This window comes from Psammomys obesus, unplaced genomic scaffold (genome assembly GCF_907164565.1).
Source record: "Psammomys obesus unplaced genomic scaffold, mPsaObe1.curated_primary_1811, whole genome shotgun sequence".
Classification (NCBI taxonomy): domain Eukaryota; kingdom Metazoa; phylum Chordata; class Mammalia; order Rodentia; family Muridae; genus Psammomys; species Psammomys obesus.
The window spans coordinates 1,730,543-1,737,510 of record NW_026590061.1 but is presented as its reverse complement, the minus strand read 5'-3'; the positions used below and the strand labels follow the sequence as shown (position 1 = coordinate 1,737,510).

At 49.6% G+C, this 6,968-nt stretch overlaps 1 long non-coding RNA gene across 1 annotated transcript in view; it reads left to right on the top strand.

Moving 5' to 3' along the window:
* The first annotated feature begins 5,726 nt into the window (after positions 1–5,726).
* Positions 5,727–6,968, top strand: part of LOC129675667 (uncharacterized) — a 14,327-nt gene continuing 13,085 nt past the window's right edge. Inside the window, exon 1 of the long non-coding RNA XR_008719969.1 lies at positions 5,727–5,803. This is a non-coding gene — a long non-coding RNA (uncharacterized LOC129675667). The remainder of the gene's footprint in view (positions 5,804–6,968) is intronic.

The following is a 6,968-nucleotide window of genomic DNA, read 5'->3' as shown; positions in this document are numbered from 1 at the left end:
GAAGCTGAGGATGAAGCCCCAGCAGCTGTGAGCAGTTGCCCCGGGACCCTCTCCTCAGCGTCCCTGCTCTGCCAGCTCACAGTAAAACACTGCTGAGGACAACCTCAGCCTCCAAACTTCCTCTCACTCTTTTTGTTCTAGGAGGAATAAACAGCTGGGTCTGTGGTCCCAGCCGTTGAGAGGCAGAGGCTGGAAGACAGAGCACAGCTTCAGGGCAGCCTCAACTCCATGGTGGTTCTAGGCCAGCCTGAGCTCCACATGAGTCTCTTATCTAACATTACATACATACATGCGTGAGTAGGCGGCACAGGCATTCACCTTACACTGGACACACAGGAGACCACTCTGCTCCCTGCTAACGTTTTAAAAGAGGAGGGTGATTGCTGACACGTATCACAGCCCACCAAGCACATAAGAGGGTGCAGCTGCGGGAGGGCCTCCAGCTGAGGGAGAAAAGCACCCTGCCAGACATGCAGAGTCTGTCCACTGGGCAACTGGGGGCCTAATATCACTCTCCCTGCAGGAAAGGCAGACAAATGATGAAGACAGGTTGAATTAATATAGGTGAATTATCTTGGCCCAAACAGTAAATATGAATCTCTTATTAACTTTTACTTTACAGTTTAGATCAAGAGCTAGACATCTGTGAGAGTAGAAATGTATTTGTGCAGCTTTTCAGCTTAAAACAAAAGTGTTCCTCCCCCACTCTCTATGTTAGAATTTTAAATGTTATCAGTGTATATGATAAGCAACCAGGCCAAGGTAAACGCCAAGAGGCTGTCCTGTTATAATCATGACATGTCTTCCTGGTCTGAAGTGTTACGGGAAGGGTTAGCATATGCATTTTTAAGAATCTTTTTGGCTAATAGTATAATTTTAAAATTTGTTAACAGAGTCTTGCTATAGAGCGCTGTCTAGCCTTGAACTCGAGACAGCTTCAGCCTCGCACAGGCTGAGACTACAGCTGTTCCCCATAAGACGAGAGCTTTTAAATGAATCATTTAGGTCTGAGTTGCTATTGCCTGATCAGAACAGTCAGGGTCGTCCTGCAAGCTGGGCAGCTGACAAGTGAGTTCTCAGGAACAGCCCAGCCCTGGCTGTGGAACTCTTGCTCGGGAGTGAATTGTAGGTTTGGCACAGACAGACCTGCCCAGAGCTATGAGCCCTCTTTGCCCCCTGTGATCTGCGGCCCTCATGCTGTCCCAGCAGCCCTGGACAGGAGGCAGCTCTTCCCGGAAGGCCCCTCTCAGGACTTCCCTGGAACAGTTCTCACGGCTCCAAGCTTCTTCCCTAAGGCCTTGCTCGCTGATCCCCCTGGCAGCCCGGCGTGGTACCGGGCGCTCAGGAGTTCCTCTCCCATCATGCATGAGCCTCCTGGGAACTCTCACCCCAAAGAGTGAGTCATGGGGTGCGGTGCCTAGGTGCCTGGCATGCACCACTGTGGGAAGGCATTTGCCTCAAAGGCGTCCCAATCAGAGGTTCCTGCCCTTTGCAAAGAAACCATAACAATGGTTGTCCTTTCCATTTTCTGGGTCTTCTGTTCCCACAGGGAGACTGTGCCCATAGGTCCCCATTCTTAAGTGAGGGTTGCCCCTTGCCTCTCTGTCCATCCCCAAATGACTGACTTGGAAACTGAAAACAGGCAACCAGCACCCCAGGATAGGGTCCTTCTGGCTCTTCCCACGGTGGGGTCCCGTCCTGCCGGAAGCTCCGCGATTAGCCGCCCCACTGTAACTCTGCCCTCTTTGAGGAGTCTCATGTCTCCTAGGATTTTATCAAAAGTATTTGGCTTGGATAGCAGCTAACAATCCTAGATTGTGGGAAGGAATTAAGCGGCTTATGTTGTGTCTTGGCAATGGGGCACTTGGAACGCACAGCAGCTCTGATTAATCCCGGAGAGTGAGCTGCCTTCCCCATCGGGTGCGCCTTCCGCCTTGGCAAGCTGATTCCTGATTCAGAACCCGATCTTAGTAAATTTTTTTGTCTTTTTTTTTTTTCTGCCCTCTGTTGTTGTTTTCTTAGAAGATTGGACGAAGCACTCCAGTCATGGCAATTTCCCTGTACTGAATTAGGGGTGTGCTTTCATTTTCTCTGAACTCCCTTTGATCTCCATGTTCTGACTGCCCTTGGGCTGAGAGCTGAGCAGCTGTGGCTCCCTGAGGAACGCTCTCAGGATGCTTCCTGCTTCCCGGCTGCCTGGCCCACTCTTCATTAGCATGGGCCCATACTTGACAATCACACAGTCACACTCTAAGTCTGTTCTAAGAAGAACAGTTATTTGGACTGTGACTGTTACAGCTGTGGCTAAGTAAATGACATAAAAATGCATTAAATGAAAAGTCTCAAGCCCATGAGTCCTCACTGAGAATGATGGATTATATAAGGTGTGCTATTTATGGACGCAGAATACAACTGGTGTCATCTTGTTTACAAAAATGGCGCTTTATTACCTCATCTTTGCTGTGGATCCATTCTGAAAAGATCAGTGCTTAAACAGAACAAACAGGAAGGCTGGCGCTCTGCGGAACATCACTGGAGGGGCAGCAGTTGGCAGGATGTATGTGTGGGAAATGACTTAGTGGACTGAGAAGCTGACACTGGGGCTTTCATAAGAAGGTCTTCAGTTTACCACACAGCCAGTGGTAGATAAATGTCACTACCCGGGAGGCTTGAGGGCTTTGGAAGTGTCTGCCACCTCTGGCCTTGGGAGACAAGCGTGCAAGAGCACTGTGGACGGAGTGTGGCTTGGGTCCCAGGGCTTTGCCTTTCTTGTCTTCACATCTACAGTCTGCCATGAGACTCCACTGACATCTGGGTCAGATTGGAGATGAAGAGGTCTCCTGGCAAAGCCTGAGGGGACGAAGCCGCAGGCCACAGTTCTACGGCTGTGAGGGCCGGACATAGTCAGCCTGCAGCGCTTGGATGCCTGTCCTGGCTAGGACGCAACCCAACTCACGTGCCACGTTCTTTCCCACGCTGAACTTTTCAACTCAGAGCTAATTCAGTCTCTGCCGCACCTATCCAGTGCTGTTCTGAGGAATCTTCGTCTGGAGATGTACCGAGAGTACCTGGAGCATCTTCTTCATGTTTGCGTTGTTGAGGAAGGTTTACAGACACCCTTTTGTATTAACTTTGGTCAAAGTACATTATATTCTTTCACGAAAATGTCCTTATAAAATCCAGGACTGTGGAGGATGAGTAAATGGCAATAAACTAAAATAAAGGTTATGGTGAGGCGGCTCAGCTGGCAGAGTGCTTGCTGTACAACATGAAGATTCCAGCGCAGGTCTGCAGCACCCACATAAAAAATCCAGGTGTAGCAGCACGGACCTATAATCCTGATGGTGGGGAGCGGGCTCCTGGGACTTGCTGGCTAGCCCAGCCGGTCAGTAGGTGAGCCCCAGGTTCACTGAGAGAGGCTAGCTGCAAAAATAAGGCAGGGCACCATCGAGGAAGACGTGCCATTGAGCTCCGGCCTCCACACGCACACACGTGAACACGTGAACATGTACACACAAGCAGAGAGGCTATAGATTCATTTCAAGGCTGTTGCCACTCAGCGCCATCCCAGCTTTGTCTACTTCCTGGCTAGTATTCACACCGAGTGCCTGCGGGTGTGTGTTCACGCCGTTGCTTCAAATAGGTTTGTGTTTATATCTACTTTTTTATTACAAGATTAGCTTTGTGCATAAAACCACTGGGAATTTCTACCCAGTGTTGTAATTTCATGGAATTAGAAAGTGGATTTTTGCTCCTTGCAAATAAAAAGTTCTCTTCAATGGAGTCTCCGGAGGGACACAACCACTGTTAGGCCCCATGCCAGGAGCAGACGCCACCCAAGGCAAATTCATGGGGTCTTCTGAGGCTCTTCGGGTCATGATGTCATGTCAGGACCTTTAAAGTTTTTAACATCACAGGTCCACGGCATACATATGGCTTCCCGTGATAGGTTTTTATGGTTTCTATGTGTATGAATGTGTGTCTCTGTGTCTGCACACATTTCTGTTTCATTTTCTTTGGTTTTTTTTTTTTCTTCTGTTTGTTTGTAGTTCCTATTTCACTTTGTTTTTTATATTATTTTATTATTATTCTTTAGATGTCTGTTTGTTTTCTAAGGAGAGACAGAAAGGTGAGATGGGGGTCTTGGAAGAGGGAAACTACAATCAGAATCTAGTGTATGAAAAATCTATTTCAAAAAAAGAAAAATAGGGGAGAAAAAAAAGAAATTAAAATTTTGGTTGAATGTTTGTTCCTGTTGCCCAAGTCAAAGAGAAAGTAGTAATCTCTATTTCCCCAAAAATTCTCTGTCGCCCAACAATGCCAGCTCCGGCACTCAGGCAGAGGCATGGGCGGCCTTCAGAAGATAAGACTGCCCATGTGCTTTGTGAGTAACCGCGTGTGTGCTGGAGCAAGCAGTACCTGCCGAACAGCTCCACGGCGGCGTCGGCTCCATCACCGAGTGTCCTGCCTTTCAGCCTGGTTCACACAGGAAGCAGAGGGCGGGCCCAGAGAAGAGCAAACAGTCTCAGGGTCAAACCAAAAAACGGGAGGTGAATGGGCAGAGGAGCAGAATGTGTGCGTTCAAATGACCTGGTAGAGCTCTTGTGCCCAAATTAACATTTGATAACTTGCCTCTGTCAGGCGGTCATGGGAAATGGAGAGAAGGCAGTGCCTCTTGAATTACAGGCGCTAGAAAGGAGAGCTTTCAGAGGAACGTCTGGAGTTCTGATGTTAGGAGCTGTGTGCGGCCATTCGGGCATGCTGTAGTAACAAAGACGGGAGGAAAGTGCCATACCCAGAAACCGGCGTAAAACGCGATGTGGCACGCCTGCCCAGGAGCGAAGACGTCATAAGGCTCAACGGAAAGGTGCAGGATTCCCTACAAGTTTTGAGAGAAAAGCCACATGTTCTGAGGTTCCTGTCCAGGTGGCCTGTGTCTTCTAGGTCCCGGAGCACAAGTGTGTAAGACAAAGCCCTGCTCCCTGGCCTAGGTCCTCGGATCAGAGGCCGTGAAGGACCTGCCAGCATGCAGTCCTCTGCCCGGCGCCAGCCCGCTTGGACGCTGCCCCCTCTGTAACATCAGGCTCCTACACAGGCTTCACTGACCCTCACGTCAGGCAAACCACAGTCTCGGGGTAACTCTACAGAGAGCGAGCAGGTCCCTTTGGGAGGACTGGTGGGAGGACTTTGGTTTTCCTTTCCCAGCAGGGTTCAGCCTGCTCTGCTCCCTGCTGGCTCCCCGGAATCTGTAAACGTTGCCAGCCCTCCTGCACACTTAGTTTTCAGTCAATATTTGTTGAGTCGGGAAAATGACTCCATTCGCGTCACACGCACCCTCCTGTGGCGACAAGAGCAGGGCTGGCATCTGTCATCAGCCCTCTGCTGGCATTCTCGCCACTGAAGAAAGGACAACTGATCACCAGCATTGCTTGATTACATCCGTCTCTCACAAGCGCCTTCAGTCAGTGAAAGGCCGAGCTTCTGGCGCTGGGCCCTCTTAGCTCACCTCTCACAGCTCCTGTTGGGGTCCCGCCTAGGGAAGCTGGGCTCGGTTTGGTGCTGGAAACGTTCACACAGAGTTAAAGCCTTACGATGTGTTCATTTACTTGATATTGACAAATAGTAGCTGTTCTGCTGAGCTTTCTCTGTGCCATCATCAGGGCACTGAGCTGCACTTCAGTTCAGAGTCCATCTCTGAGGGAAACCAGGCAGGAGCTGAAGCAGAGGGAGACCTTAGGCGGCGGCTCACTGAAGCAGAGACCTTAGGCGGCGGCTCACTGATAGCTCTCTGGCTTCTGCTCAGGTAACTGTCTTTTACAGCCCAGGACCCCCTCCCCCACGGGCACCATTTCCCACAGTGGACTGGGCCTTTCTGTGTCAATAGCAATCAAGATTGCCCACGGGATAATTCTGGACTGTGCTGAGGAGCTAAGTTAGAGACTAGCCCAATCAAAACCATCCCATCAGAGCAATTTCATTTCTTCTTATACATTATCATATTTTCTAAATTAACTGCACCAGGAATGTGCTTTTCTAGTCATTAAGACACAGGCAGAAATAATTCTCTCTTCCTAGGATTTCAAATGCAATATGGTATTTAGAAGCTATGACCTGATTTCCTCTTTTGGTGACCTAAATCCAGTTGTACAAAATGCCATTAATAAAACATGCCTTGTGAAGGATCACAGGCCAGTGATCACAGCAGCACGTGGCCGAGGCTGGTATTGTATCAGCCACCTGGGGGGGCCACATGGGTGTGGGCTCCTCTGCCTGCCAGGGAACGCCACCTTAGCCGGACATATTGGCTTATTTTTCCTTTCCAGCCTCTTAAATAGCCCTTAAATATAAGAACCTAAGCAGTCAGGTGCGTCTCCTTATTTGGAAACCCGATTATCCCAAAACCCTGCAGAGGAAGAGAGCAGAGAAGGGAGCTCAGTGACTGTGATTCTGGCCAAACACGTTAATTCTCATTCTTTAGCTCACAAAGTAGTACAAGCAGACTGAAATTTACAAACATCCAAGGCCAGCGACTGCAGCGCCTTTTACCTTGTTTGAGAATGGACGCAGAACAGATAAAAGCAATAATGAAAACAGGGGCCAGGTGGGAAGCACACTCAGTGCGCAGAGGTCTGGTGTGGGAGGAGCTTCAGTTTGTGGGAGAACTGATGAAAGGTAAGATTCCCTCAGCTTGGAAGTGACCACACAGAATTTCTCAGCATTTGCTATCTTGAAGATTTTTGAATGTTGTGACGTCTGTGTTTGTTCCCCTGACCCAAACCCAGCCTCCTGGATTTTCTGCCTGTGGGGGACTGGGGAAGATGATGCGAGGCTCTCAGGAGCTCGGTGTCCGCCCAGGATCAGTGGTGGCTTTGGAAGTGTCGGTGGCCGAGTCTATGCAGGTTCCACATGGGGATTAGTCCATGTCCGCTGCACTGTCTTCCTTAGCCTTGGCTCCTTTTCCCAAGATT